Below are 15581 nucleotides of genomic sequence, written 5' to 3' on the forward strand. Positions count from 1 at the left end.
TTTATAATGTTCGCTAAAGTAATAGCCGGGGAATTTTAGTTCTACTTTGTCCTAACCACTACGCGCGCCAGACCCTGAATTTCACAATAAAAGCCTTCAAATATCCTCTTTTCAGAAAATCAAAAACTAAAACGTTATGAACAAAGAAAAAATACAAAAACTTTTAATTTGTATTCCGAGGCCTTCATCTTTGTAAACAACGTAAACTTAGATGGAGTTCTGGTCAAATGACTTTATACGCCAATGGAGGGTCTTTCCGTAGGACGAGCAGCCTCGTTCTGGGATTGACCTCTACTAAAAAAACTATGGAAACCAAACCAACTTGGGAACTAGTTTATTCCTTAATTGGAAGAGGCAATTAAATTTACCGAAAATAACTGGATTTTTGTGTCACTTGTCCTACAACCAGTTATTGTAAAATGACTTTTCATAGTACCCTACGATAATATTATGTCCCTAAATGACATATGACGCTTGTATAGTGTATTGTCATCACATTCACCCCTCTGGTATTATGGGACACTCGTTGTAAAAACAGGACAAACGAATTTTAAACACAACAACAGAGTTGTAGGCAAAATATGTATTCAACATCAAAACATCGAATATTCGAATACCGATTTTGACATTCGAATACCAAACGTTTGATCGAATATTCGAATATTCGTTTGCATCCCTAGTTGAAATCCAGGCTGTAACGACAGTGACAGAGAACCTAGACATTTAAAACTAAGGCTGTAACAACAGTTACTCAGTACCTAGACATGTTGAAACCCAGGCTTTAACGACAGTGGCAGAGAACCTAAACATGTTGAAACTAAGGCTTTAACAACAGTTACTCAGTACCTAGACATGTTGAAGCCCAGGCTTTAACGACAGTGGCAGAGAACCTAAACATGTTGAAACTAAGGCTTTAACAACAGTTACTCAGTACCTAGACATGTTGAAGCTATGGCTATGACAACAGTGACACAAAACTTTGACATGTTGTTACCCAGGCTATGAAAACAGTGACACAATACCTAGACATGTTGAAACCCAGGTTGTAACAACAGTGACACAATACCTAGACATGTTGAAACCCAGGTTGTAACAACAGTGACACAGTACCTGGGACAGGGAACCTAGACACGTTGAAACCCATTCAGTAGCAACATTGGCACAGTACCTAGACGTGATTGAACCCAGGCTGTAACAACAGTGATACAGAACCAAGGCATGTTGAAACGCATGCTATGACAACAGTGACACAGTATGAAGCCATGTTGAAATCCCAGCTGTTGCAACATTGACAGCGAACTTAGACGTGTTGAAACCGAGGCTGTAACAACAGGCCAATTCCTAGACATGTTGAAACAGAGGCTATGACAACAATGACAAGTAACTAGGCATGTTGAAACCAAGGGTAAGACACTAGTGACACAGTATTTATGCAGGTTGGAACCAAGGCTATGACATCTGTGACACAGTGCCTAGATATGTTTTGGAACTAAGGCAATGACAACAGTGATCCATGATCTAGGCATGTTAAAACCAAGGCTATGACACAGTATCTAGGCTTTGACATCCGTGACACAGTGCCCAGATATGTCGAAACCCGGATTATGACAACACTGATAGAGAACCTAGACATGATTCTAGGCTATGGCAACAGTGCCACACTTACTAGGCATAATGGAACTCATGCTATGACAGCGGTGACATAGTCCCTAGGCATCTAATAACTCAAGGTTTAACAACAGTGACATAGTTCTTAGACAAGTTTCCTCCAGCAAATTATTAAGACATAAGTAACATTGCAAGGAATACAGACAGAACAAGAGCTGTAACAGAGACAGCGCGTTCGAGTATTCCGCCGCTTTTCAGTGTAAGGATTGAAAAGTTTTGGCGAAACATGCATGGATCACTGTTAGATTAGATTCCAATGCAATACATGATGTGATGAGATATTAACATAAATGTATTTACATGGAACATTTTAACCTGATTTTTTTAGTCTAATAATAAAGGACTTAGTTATTCAATTACGTATAAAGTCTCAATGCAATACATAAAGTAATTGCTGAGATATTATCCTTTGTGTGCTAACATGCAAGACCTTAACCAGAATTTAGTCGCATGATATAGGGGCAAAAATTGCATAATATGAAAAAAACCCTTGATTAAAGAAGAAGGTAAAATGGTTGGGAGCATGTGTAATTGCTGAGATATTAACCTATGTGTGCTTGCACGCAAAACCTTAACCAGCAATTGAATAATAAAGGGCAATTATTTGCATTAAATGCAAACAAGATTTATCTTACTTGGTTAATTAAGTAGGTTGGATGATTGAGTACAAGTGTACGAAGTATCAATGCAATACCTCAACTAGTTGCTGAGATATTAACCTATGTGCATGCTTGCATGCAAAACTTTAACCAAGGTGTGGCGTCAACGCCGACGCCGTCGCTTGGGTGAGTAGTATAGCTTTGATTAAAAACGAAATAGAAACTGCCAACAACATTTTGAACTGGAAGTAGGAAAAGAAGCTCAGAAGCTTTTTTTATACCGATTGCAAATGACATTCATGTTTTCATTTAGATCACTGTGACCTTGACCTTTGGCCCGATGACCCCCCAAAACGATAGGTGTCATCAACTGATCAGACCTTTGGCTCATCCGATAAATTCCTCCGCCTTGCCAGATAAACTTCCTCCATCCACGGCACTAACCTAGTATTCTCAATATACCACTCTTCTTCGAAGGGGGGCATAAACATTTTATTTTTTCTATTATGCTTTATGTAAAATAAAGTATTATCAGCATTAGGGAATAAAGTGTCCAATTAACTTTTTTATAACGCTTTAAAGACTTTAAACTGCGTGTTTAAAACACACTTATGAAAACAACAGACTATAAAAAGGGAAAGGTCAGTGCCTATTTCGTAGGTAGGGTTGGGTAACCCAAACCAAATGTTTTCGTTTTTGAGGCCTTATTGATCAGGTATTCTAGTGAGCTTATTTGTTTTCATTATGTTGTATATTATGTTTTGTGGTCTATCTTACAGAGAATGTAGGAAGAGAACGTTTAATAGATATATATATATATATATAAATATATATATATATATATATATATATATATATATCTACTACAGATATTAAGGTGACCATATATATATTAATCTAGGCATTATGGGGACCGCTGGATTAAGGCGACAAAAATTGGTCTCCTTAATATTTTCAGTCCAGATTTGATGTATCAAATGTCAATAAAAATGTCCATTGACAGTAAGTTGATAAGCTTGAATGTTTATTTACGAGATCATTTCATTGTTTTAAATCTTATTATCTTTTAATATTAAAAAAAATATTCTTAAACTTTTGTGTGTGTATATTTGTGTATCCATAAAAATAGCTATTAAGGCGACCAGGGAAAAAATCATAATTTTGGTCAAAAATAGCTATATACTATGCATTTTTTATTTGTTTTACTTTATTTAAAGCCTATTGTATATTATCCCGAAGTTTCATTCCATAAAAAACAGAAATAAGGAAATTCGATATTTCGTGTACCATCAGCATCCCAATTTTCAAGTATACAGAAATTTAACTTTCCGGAATATAACGGAAATTTTCGGGTATCTCCGTGGTACCATCTCCGTGCAATTATGCGGTATGGCGTTCATCTCTTACGGAAAGAGAATGGTAACTTGGTAAGAGTTTAAAATACATATTCAACGTTTTTTTCGTTTATTTTTATGACTTTTGTATAGTAGTATAAATCGTCCACCCTTTGGATGAAAAGCAAATGATTTATCCGGATTTTGTTCATCCGAAACTAAATCACTAGTATCAACATCCGGTGTAAGTTTTGCTTGTATTTTGGAGAAACTCGATTGATTAACAAACTTGGTTTACCACTACATCGTCGCTTATTATTATTTGGTATGTTCCAATCTAAAAAGGGATTTGCTCCCTTAACATCTCAGATTTTAATAAATAAAAGACGAAATGATACATTCAAATGCCTTACATTTTGTTTGTCAATGTCATGTCATTAGTCATTCTCACCAGCTTTAAATAGCAGAACAGAACGAACACTATCACCAATTCGTATTGTGGCTCTTTGCATGTGTCTTAAATTCTCATATTTGATAATAAATGCAACAATAAAATATTTCCCTTATTCTGCCACAGTTATGCACCAGTCAATTGCCCCCAGGCAGGTCTTGTTTATACCAGGGATAGCAGGGGAAATGGGCCATGTTTTTACGTTCCAGGTGGACCGGCAGTGCTGAGTGAATGCAGTGTTATTGTTTTTGCGCTGAAAACAGGGAATGGGCCTAACCTAGGATGTCCCCAGGGGCATTTGACAGGGATCTGGTCATTTCGTAACCTTAACCATTTCGTAACTGCTGAATCTTGGTTATTTCGTAACCATTTTGTCAGTCAATTTGTAACCGTCAAGAAATCAATTGCTCATATGGTAACCACCATTTAACAAGGTGATAAATAGTACACTTAGCACCTCGTTAAGTGTATTGTTCGAACCTGGATGTATATGGCACAGCAACCAAGACACCAATTGAAAGACATTACTCAAATTCTCACTAGTAACAAGCCAATAATTTATGTTACTCAATAGTTATTAGATATATATATATATATATCATGCTAAATTAGAAATGATTTGTTATACTACCAAAATATGTTAATTATTTTCTTACATTTTGCTTACTTATAAACAATAATTTAAGACTGATCGCGATGTATTTTTGAGTAAAATTACGTGTCAAAATAATTCTGTGTATTAGGAATTCGCGAATCACGTGTCACTTTGTTTTGACAGCCGGTACGTCATTAAATATTACACCTGTGATGTTATGTTAACACGATAATCGATAATGATGATTGCGCTGTGGATTGACTGTCGCGCGATAATCAAACGATAATCAAACTTGTGAAAAGAAAATTGATTAAAACATTTATTTGTTTGTTGCAGAAAATAAAGAACTAGAAACGTTTTTTTAGTGATCATTTTGAAGGGTTGTTTTATCTAAAGACTTCTATGATTAAATCAAATTAGAGCGGTGCTTTAATTAAACTATCAAACATACTAAACAAGCATTAAATTAAGTTTGATTGCAATATAAGTTGTATTTATCAATCAAGTAAAAAATGACATTTATATTTCCATAATAACCTGGTAGTTATTTGTTAATTTGTTTTAATTCATGGATAGGTTTATTGCGAGTGTCATGGAAAGCTGGAACTTTTCAGTACACAACATGCAAACTGAGAATGAACTGTGTGTGTGAACAAAAACGCAAGGCGGCTATGGTAAGTTGCGTCAAGATATCCTTGGGACCCCCCCCCCCCCCCTTGGACACGCAATACAATTCGTGTTTCGCTGATCTGTTGGCTGGGATCAGATCATCCATTTGGGGATTTAGATATGTTACCCCAGCCAACAGGCTGCATGTTTAATTTTACTCAATACTAAGCTTTGTTTTAGTGCGAACATCAACATGTTTATCTAATTGCAGTTGCTGCTTGGGACAATAAAGTTAAGTCAGCAACCGTCTACCAGACTGCAAGATTCATCTCTTCCAAAGGATGTCGTACATTTCCAGGTGGGTGTGCATTGATTGATTGATTGATTGATTGTGAGTTTGTGTAAATGAATAACTGTGAAACCATAACCAAATGTTGGGCTGTAAAGGTGTGTATGTGCATGTTTCACATATTCTCCGTCCTGGTTGGCATACTGGACCGTCATCAGACACTCTGCCATGAATGTTAGAGAGTTTAAAGCTATTTCTTATTTTCCTGTGTAACTATATTGATGTTAGATTAAATTTACGCCGCCGTGTTACTGAGTAACAATTTGAAATTGGGCCAAAATCATCAAGCTAGAGCTTTGCATAATCTTTTTCAAACTTCTGCGAGATTTCTGCCCTTGACAATATTTGCTCGCAGCCCCCCTCAAAGTTGCACTTCGTTCAGTATTTGAAAGCTTACGGATACACTTTTTTGTTAATTTGAGATCTTAATGTGGCTACTTCTAAGTAAATAGATGCTCAAAGTAACTAGATGCTCTGGGTGTTCACTGGGTGACAAAGGCTACCCAGTATTGGTTGTTTCTTTTTTCTGAAAAGATGTTTCTAGTGAATTGCCCAGTTGCAGTGGTTTTGACGCCACAGAACCAGCATAGCTCCATGACAGATATATATGTTTTCGTCAATGATGTCAGTACTGCTGTATTGGAGGCCTCACAATTTCTGTGTGGAAATGTCATCTGATACACTCATAACGGCGTATTTCTAGCATAGCTTTCATAAGTGCATGGCCATTCTCTGTCATTTTCAGATACACTGTGTTTTGTGTGGATAAGAAATGCAGAGTGGTACCACCAATCACCTAAGCCACAATTCCCCTAACAGACAATAGGCTCATGGGGACAGTTCCTGCAAATTACAGAAAAGCTCTCAATTGTAGCCCTACGAACATCAGGTAAGCGATAAATCTGGACTTCAAGATATCTCTGTACTCACTGTAAGTTTATACTTCATTTGAACAAATTAGGCCGAATTCAGAACAATCACTCTCACTCACACTCAATGAGTTAATCCTCTGTAATCACATAACGGTCGAGATATTTTCGAGTGAAAGGTATATCTGTATTCACAGGTGTGAGTGAGACTCAAGTGTTTTGCGTTAGTGGGACATTTGTGAGTGCTCGGCTAGGCCACTTGAACCGCCCTCGAGGATTGGTTGTGAATAGGAATTGAATGAGTGTATGTGAAAAAAGTACATGGCAAGTAGAAAAGATGAAATATATCAAATATTTGGAACAATGCTCGTTCCCAGACAATATTTAAGAGACCGGGATAATCCATTGAAGTACATGTTCATACACTGTAGTCGTACATTAGCGGCCTTAAATTGTTTTCTACTTCAGAGCATTTTTATATGAGTTTTCTTCTAAATCAATGCTAAAATAATTGTTTTCCTATATGCAAAATACATCACGCTTGAGCGGTCTTGCGGCGTGAACTTGGCGGCCTGGTGGCCTGGCGGCCTAAAAATCCCCAAAACTCAATCCAGAAGCCCAGGGAAAGGGGGAAATGCTGATATTCGCTAAAGGATGTTGATTTATGAAAAGGACATTTAATTTATCATTGTTTTAGAAAAGAACGCATATAAAATGCTTTGGAATAGGAAACAATTTTAGGCCGCTAGTCACATGAGGCGGCTAGGCCGCCAGGCTGCTAACTTGACGCCGCTAGGCCATTTTATAGCGTGGTAAGGGAATTGATATGTATTTTTCAGCCTACATTCAGCTGGATTATTATTACTATTATTATTATTATTATTATTATTATTATTATTATTATTATTATTTTCATCATCATCATCAGCAGCACCACCACCAGCAGCAGCACCACCAACACCAACACCACCATATCATCATCATTAAACTTAATTTCAGATGTTCTATAAGCCACATACATGTTCACTACTTATGACGGATAAGAACTTTCGCAAATTGATTATAAATGTGTTTTCCCAGATTTACACCCTCCTCTTGCAGATACTGCCGATGGTGAAGCTTGGGTGCACCAGGCCGGTTTTCCAGCCGTGTGGAATCAACATCTCCAGCTGAACTGGGGCCGGGAATTATATAAGACTCCTTAGCAGCATGGTGAGCTTTTGCGTATTTATTTCCAGGCTCATATACCCGGCCAGACTTCTGCGTTTAAGCTATCCTTTTGTCATTTTTTTAAATAACGTATCTTAAGTCTTTCAATGAAATCACAACTGTGACACCTTTGGAGACTAGATTTAAATTAAGGAACCATTATGTGTAGAAAGCCTTTTGGGTGATTTAAAATCAAATTAGTAAACAGGATTCTCATGGTTCATGGTTTATAATTGGCCTTGTGGACCTTTCATTCTTTACTTTGGTAACAGCCGCTTAAGTATGTAAGAAGGGGGGGGGGGGTACAGATGTGATAGTAAACAGTGTTTAATATGGTATATTTGTTTTTATTTTATCACCATTTTGAATGTAATGATTGTGTTAAATCAGGGATAAGTAACAAGTTTACCACAAACACTGTAACATGTTTTTTATTTCAAATAAATCTATAAATTATCTCTGGAGAATTTAGTCTGATCTCCATTTCTCAGAAAATGTAGCTGTCTAAGCACCTATTCCATCAATGAGTATCACTGTCTTTAAATTGCTGTTGCGGTATAGTTTAAATAGCAAAAGTTTTATGGCCCTGCTTGTTTGCAACTCCTCATTCATTTTTGTACAGCGAGAAAAGTAAGGGAATTCTAGAGATTTACTAGAATTATGGATTGTTTTTCTTGAGTTACACAGTACATAAGGAGGAATAAGTGTGTACACAACTCCTCATATTATTCCTGTTTATTATTTATATATGTAACATAGATGTGTACAAGACTTAGAAACATGACATAAAAGAGCTCACTTTGATAAATTTTCTCAGAAAAAGATATCTTTACTGTTAAAGTAAGAACTTTTACTGCATAGTAAGTAATGTCTTCTGCTCATCTTTATGACATCATTGCAATGGAATGGAGACTTCCCAAGATACATTTCCACATGGCGCAGCTCATTTATATATATTGCTGATGGATTGTTTAGAAAGGGACAGTTTTAATTGGACAAAATGTTTTAATCGCCATTTTACAGAGTGCCAGCCAGTCATTGCTGTTCTTTGCATTGCTGAGGAGGACAGTCCTGCCAACATAACAGTTTGTTCAATAACAGGTAAAAACTGGTCTCACTTTACATTTTCAACCACTGCCAGATAATATAATCTTATATAATGATAACTCCTTCTTCACAACTGGTGTTAAATATATAATGATTAAACTAACACTAAAATGGAAATTATGCTCTTTAAACTCAGAACCATTATTGACTGTCAGATGCTACTGGTAGATGAACTGGTCTTGATGTCCTTTTCTTGAGATAATAACTATTTGCATATTACCCCGGTACTACTATTGTACATTCAATAGAAAATCGTCTTGTTTGTATCGTTAAATGGCTTTATAATGTTCCCCACTTCCTGATTCTTGAAAATTACGTGAACAAATGACAATCCTACTACCATTTAAAGTTTGATTAAATTTCGGACAAATTTGTTTGTTTTAATTTGCCTTCTGCTTAAAGTAAGGGTATATATACTGGGCAAGAAGTGCTGAATTTCATCGTGAATAACAGTGATTATCCATAGTTTGAATTTGGTTCGGACATGTTTGACGGGAATTTAAAGACATTTTTTTGTCATCATTTTCGCATACATTGGTTCATTCCAAGATAAAAAATATAACCTTTTTCAAAATGTTCAATCTGTGAGAGTGCAGCTTTAATAGACCTGTAAAGACTTGTCGATGTGAAACTAAACTCTCAATCAAACTTTGGTAAAAGATCAAATGCGGGGGTCCGTGTGCGGCATAGACTGTGTTAATATTTATTTAATATGATGAAGAGCTAGTTAAGTTATTTTTGTTAAAAGTCTTCATTTGAAGCAAAATATGTTGCAATACCCTGTATGAATTTTCTTCACTGGATATTGATTCATAAAAAACATTGCTCCAGGGTGCGGAGCTATTTTTTGCTATATGTCTATATGGAAAAATCTTTTCCTCAGAAGTCAACTTTGTTCCCAAATGTGCAAGGCACAATCGTTGAAAATAATTTCAATAAAAGTCACTGATTATTATTATTATTATTATTATTAATAAACTTTTACTATTTCAGGAGACAAACAGAAACACAGAGGTGCTACACATTCTGATGGAAAGACAAAAGCATCTCCCATCATTTTGGCGTGGCTCAGATCAAGAGGAGAATTTTAAGAAAGGTAATAATTGAGCAACTAAGAACATGCAAGTTGCACTGGTTAGAGTGTAAGACCCATCTCCCTTCATAAGAATTGATAATCATCACTGTATTAAATCAAGAAATTGAAACGTAAGTGTCTTGTCTTTTGCAGTGTTTTTGAAATATAATATAATTTAAAAAAAACTAAATTATTTAATATGATTGTGAATGTGTGATGTTTTCTTCTGATCATTCACTCTCAAAAACCAGATACTAAAAACATATTTGTAGATTTTTTTGTTTTACTTGTAAATATAGTTTTAAGGTTGTATTTTAGCCTTTTATTCTGCTCAATACAAACTTAAATATTGTAAGAGTTATGGCCCTTTGTAATTTTTAAACAAATACATTTTTTTATGTTTTTGTAAGCCCATTATTAAGGGACTTTTAATATTTTCACCAGCTGCATTATAAAGTCAGACCAAAAGTGTTCAGTAAGTGTCCAAACAATAACTAAGTTAGAATCCTTTCTCAAATCAAGTGAGCGATATAGGGCCATCTCTGTGTTTGTCTGACTAAAAAACAATACTCAATCTTTGAGTTAAATTGACAAATATTGTTGTAGAATGTTTTGTGAAGACATACAATTGGATTACTTTTGTGTCAATAGGATTAAGGTTTCTGCACATAAAAATTATTTAGAATTGCATTTGGGTCAGTCGGTTCACGTTCAATATTACTTGCAGTATAAGTGGAAGCAGTGACTTAAAATGAATTACCAAACAGTTTCTGCTCAATTGCTTTGAGTTAACATACGAGTTATGAAACTTGGAATACTAGTTCTTGGTGGCATAAATGAAAGACCTTGTTTTGTCACATTGACTTGTTAGCAAGCACTAACTTCCTCTAAATTCTCTTCAGGTGATGGTTGGGCACACACAAGAAGACATAGATCACAGGGTCTAGCCATATGAGTAGATAGGAGTGTCACACTCTGCCAAACTTACTTCATCAGACAGGCAGAAAGCTTCTCAAGATCCCGCACTGCACACTAAGACATAGTCTTTGACTACAACAAGGTGATGAAAGTACAGAGAGGTCCAATTGAAATCAATTCTGTGCTGCGTCATTTCTTCATTCTGGAAGTCGATGGACGTGATTTATCATGGCATAAAGTGTGCAGTTTGCCGACTATCAGCAGTCTTGTTCACCAGCTGTGCAACTTGAGCTGGTAGCTTTATTGCTTGAAGCCACTGCATAAGAGGGGGAACCTGCAGGCTCATCAAAAAGTCTCAAAAGTTGAAACTAGGAAAAGAAGTTTATCAAGAGTGTGAATCTATTTTGAAAACAATCGTTACAATGATTTGGTTTCCTTTGAAACTTGATACATACTATGAATTGAGATGCTTAAAGAAAAACCGCTATTCAAATATCAGGAAACTGCCTTTTTCATACTAAAGGGTAAATGATGTCGCCATTTCCTGTATGTATTTAAATAAGATATGTCTCCACAATTAATATTTTTAGGGAATTTTTCTCAACCTAATGACTGAGATTAAATTGTACAGCGTTATATGAGCTTAATATGTGTTTTCTCATTCTTTAAAATTGGTGAAAAATTGTCAGAAGATAATTAGACCAGTATCCATTACTGCAATCATACAATCAAATATACAGGGACAAGCCCACTGGGCATATAATATAATTAAACTCTGTTCAGGGGCACGAGGCAAACAGAGTTACTTTCAAACGTTAAAGCTGCACTCTCACACTTTAGATGTTTTGACAACCTTTTTCATTTTATGTCTTGGATTGGAACCATCCAATTTTTGCGAAAAATTAAATCCCAGATTTTTCTATATAAGTTAAAACATTGATGTTTTTTATGCACTTTTCTTAAACCGTTAGTAACATTAATTTTCGAACGGAAATATGAAATCTGCGATCTGATCTTTTGTCAGCAATCTTTTATCATTGGTTTGCAGATAATTACGCAAAAACTTAATCATTCCAAGACAAAAAAGTTGTGGAAACGGTATATCTGTGAGAGTGCAGCTCTAAATGTTTAATTGCTTGATTCTACTACTGTATTAGAAATTACAGGGATTGGGGTATATTTTTAGTGTTTTTATTGCTTGTTTTTGATTCATACAGTCATACTTTATTCTTCAGGGCACAACTTACAAATAGACAAAACTGGAAAATGGTCATATCAAAAGGTCAAAGATAATGCAAGTTGAACAATCATATTGTTCATGGCTTGTATTTTTGGTATATTTTGTTGCAAATGCTATAGAAAAGTTGAAAGTTAAAAATAAATTCATAGTTGAAATGATGGCTTTGAATGGTATTGTCAGATGAGAAACGGCACTATTAAGAAATAGGTATAATGGTACTTTATTTATTTTAATCAATTTTAGATATTATGAAAATTATTATCTTATTTAGTACATGAGACCTTTTAAACAGTTATTGACAATATAACAATGTGTATATGAAGCTTTAGATCAACACTTAAAGCTGCACTCTTACAGATTGTCAGTTTAGACACAAAATTGTCTCAAAATCGGCTGATTTGGTTATCATTCCTTTAATTCAGTCATATTAGATAATTCACAATAGAACCAATCAAAAATGTTTGGTAAAACTGCCAAAAAGTTCATTTACATTAAAAGTTCATTTACATTAAATTGTTCGTAATGCTTTTAGTCATTGTTCGTAATGCTTTTAGTCATAAAACATCATTTTTTTAACATAAATATGATGAACTGCAATCTGATCTTTTTTCAGCAGTCTTATATCACTTAAAATTGGGTCTAGACATTTCTGCAAAAAATACTCCATTCATAGACAAACAATAAAAGAGTACCGGTAGTCAAAACGATCAATCGGTGGGATTGCAGCTTTAAATACACCTTTTAAGACCGCTGTAAAATTCCAATGGTTTGCCTAAATCTTTAAAGCTAGCATACTGTTTAATTGACAACCATACTTATTGTTTAAAAGTGTCATGATATCTTTGTACAATGTTTTTATATAATTCATTAAAGAAGTCAAAACAAATTTGTTTATCTTGTAATTTGTTATCTATTATTTAATTGACTCAGACAAAAATGGGAACGTCAGTGCTAGTTCTTTTACTATTAACATCCCATGAAATTTCTGTTGGTGTAGCAGCAAGGAGGTGTTACATTAAGGATGCATCATTTAAACCAAATTATACATTCATATGCACATCATACAGGCGTGTAGCCGCCTATACGTGAATACGCTGCTGAATCCACATGATTCTGACAAAAAAATCAACCAAAGTTGCAGTATGCGAACTTGACTACATGAATCTAAAATAGGTTATTTTCCAGTACTAAATAATGCACATCGGAACGCCCAGAATGCACTAGATTGCTCCATGGTTTTCAAAATTTTCTGAGGGGGCACGCCCCTGAACCCCGCAGCACATTTATGAATTCACATGAATAGAGGGGTAGCTACGCCCCTGACATAATTGAAACCACAGTGTGGCTAAACAACACTTGTATGTTTATCATACGCAGTGATCTCCCATGGAAATGCAATCGTCAAAGAATCTGAAGGGGCTGTTTATATGGACTAGATTTGAAATGCACCAAGTGTTTAAAAAGTTGATTTCAGTCACGAAGAGAATCAACCATACCCCACACTTGTTGGAGTAAGATGAAATGTCCACTTTCCGCGAGAAAGAAAGTACATTGAAAATGTTCATTTGATTCAATTGACTTTATCTTTTTATAAATATGTTGCAATACATAAAATACGTTATTTGTTATAATTGTTTACCCATGTTGAATTTTATTTGGCAAATTTATAAGAGATTTAAATATTAAGAAACTCAGCCGCTAAAGAGGATATGATTATGACATACTTTTTTAAATCTTTCGAACATGAGTTTTTGAGTGAATATAAGCGAATGTTTTGAAAATGCATCTTTTACTTGGATTTTATAGATTGTTATTACGAAATAAAGTATGGCGAATCAAACGAAGTGTTAAAGCCAAGCTATTGATGGCTGAAACCCTTCAATAAATGTTGATATGTGCTAAAATATAGTCTTTGAAGTCCAAAATTTTGAAATGCGTTACTAACCCGATTCAACAAAAGGCTGTTGCACAATCAGTTGATTGACATAATCACGTGATAAATCAATAACTTCCATTAAGGTTAAAATATTCAACACCTTAGTATGAGTCCCTGTGGGCGAGTGGATAAGCGATCCGTTTTTTATTCTATGTGTTATCTGCACCCCCATGTGCTTGCTCCCAACTTGAACAAGATTAATTTTTAATACTTTACTGTAAAATGCAATTGAAGTATAAAAGAAAATCAACCTGGTTACTATTATTTCTGCAATTTCAGTACCAAGGAGTAAAATAAATATACATGTAAGTGTTTTCAGATGCATTACGAGGAAAAATATGTTTGGTGCCAAAACATGAGAGAGTCTCTTTAAACGGAAAAGTTTTGGCAGTCAGATGGTGATAAATATAATGCATAGCATCATCGCTCTGGAGTACGAGAACGTTGTATACAGAGTATGTTTTTACTGAACATGCGTCTGTTTATTTTGATGCCATAAAAGGTTTAAACTGTTTAAAGGAACTATAACATTATGAAACAACAAATCTGATTACAGATATCAGTGGCAGATCCAGGAATTGACTTAAGAAGGGGTACGTGAAACTCATGGGCTTAATCTTTCCACATCCGACCCTCCCTCAGAACAGAAATTGAATGGCTTAAAATGTTGGACCGGGGTGGGGGTTAGACTCCCCTAATTTATAGTCCGAAATAGTGCATTTTTATCTTAATATTGTATTTTTTCCCGATATTGACTGAGAACGTATTATAAACGGACGATTCAAAGGGGTGGGGGACGGCGCGCGCGCTGGGACCGATCCCCCCCTACCCCCCATCACCCCCCCCCCCCCCTGAATCTGCAATTGAGTACATGCATTAAAACCGTCTCCGTAGCCTATTGGTTAAGGCGTTCTATACCCTTCATTCAATTGACTTAACACTTCACACAATTGTTCAGGACCATCAGCCAATGAGGTTACATAACTCCATAATACAAGTTATGGCCCCTGATTGACTTCGGTTAAAGTTTAGGCAAGTAAAATTTAAGGGGAAGTTGGAATTTAATAAATAAAACTTCCATGGGTCACAATGAACCCAATGAACAATGTTCTTTTATCATGAGCTAACTGTTCAAGCGTTAACAGACACATTCCTGTGCAGACGAAACTTTTATTGTTTTTACAAGCACAGAACTTGTATTTAGCATTTACAGTTTCTATATAATTCAACTGAAAGTTCTATTTAACCATAATATATCAAATATTAAGTCACCATTCACTAGCGGATTGAGAAGGGGGCGCAATCGTCTTTAAAATCGTCCAAGTTTACTTTTTGTGTCAATATGTGAGAAAAAAATAAATACGCACATAATGCATCATTTCCGACTACAAATTGTTAAAAATTTCTTGACTAAGTAACCCTCAATCCTCCTGCAAACGCCCCTTAGTAACGCCCCCTTCTAACGACAATTCCTGGATCCGCCCCTGGCCATTATATTTTTTGTTTATCAAACGGTACACATACCAAGTGACTGAAGCTGAATTTCATTTAATGAATGAGATGGTCTGTAAAAGATTTCCGATGAATATCCTATGAAATTTGCAGTCCTCCCGTTTCGACCG

General features: G+C 35.4%; 2 long non-coding RNA genes across 4 annotated transcripts in view; one reads left to right on the plus strand and one right to left on the minus strand.

Moving 5' to 3' along the window:
• The window catches only part of LOC128211580 (uncharacterized), a 34174-nt gene that overhangs the window by 2760 nt on the left and 15833 nt on the right, over positions 1-15581 (minus strand). The gene's annotated exons all lie outside the window — the stretch shown is intronic.
• LOC128211581 (uncharacterized) lies at positions 3769-13210 on the plus strand. Of its 2 annotated transcripts, XR_008257313.1 has the most exons (7): positions 3769-3926; positions 5528-5614; positions 6351-6494; positions 7576-7686; positions 8707-8784; positions 9784-9886; positions 10768-13210. It is a non-coding gene; the product is annotated as an uncharacterized LOC128211581 (long non-coding RNA). The 2 variants fall into 2 exon arrangements; XR_008257312.1 differs by having other exon boundaries at positions 3769-5614.

This window comes from Mya arenaria, chromosome 12 (genome assembly GCF_026914265.1).
Source record: "Mya arenaria isolate MELC-2E11 chromosome 12, ASM2691426v1".
In the NCBI taxonomy this organism is placed as follows: domain Eukaryota; kingdom Metazoa; phylum Mollusca; class Bivalvia; order Myida; family Myidae; genus Mya; species Mya arenaria.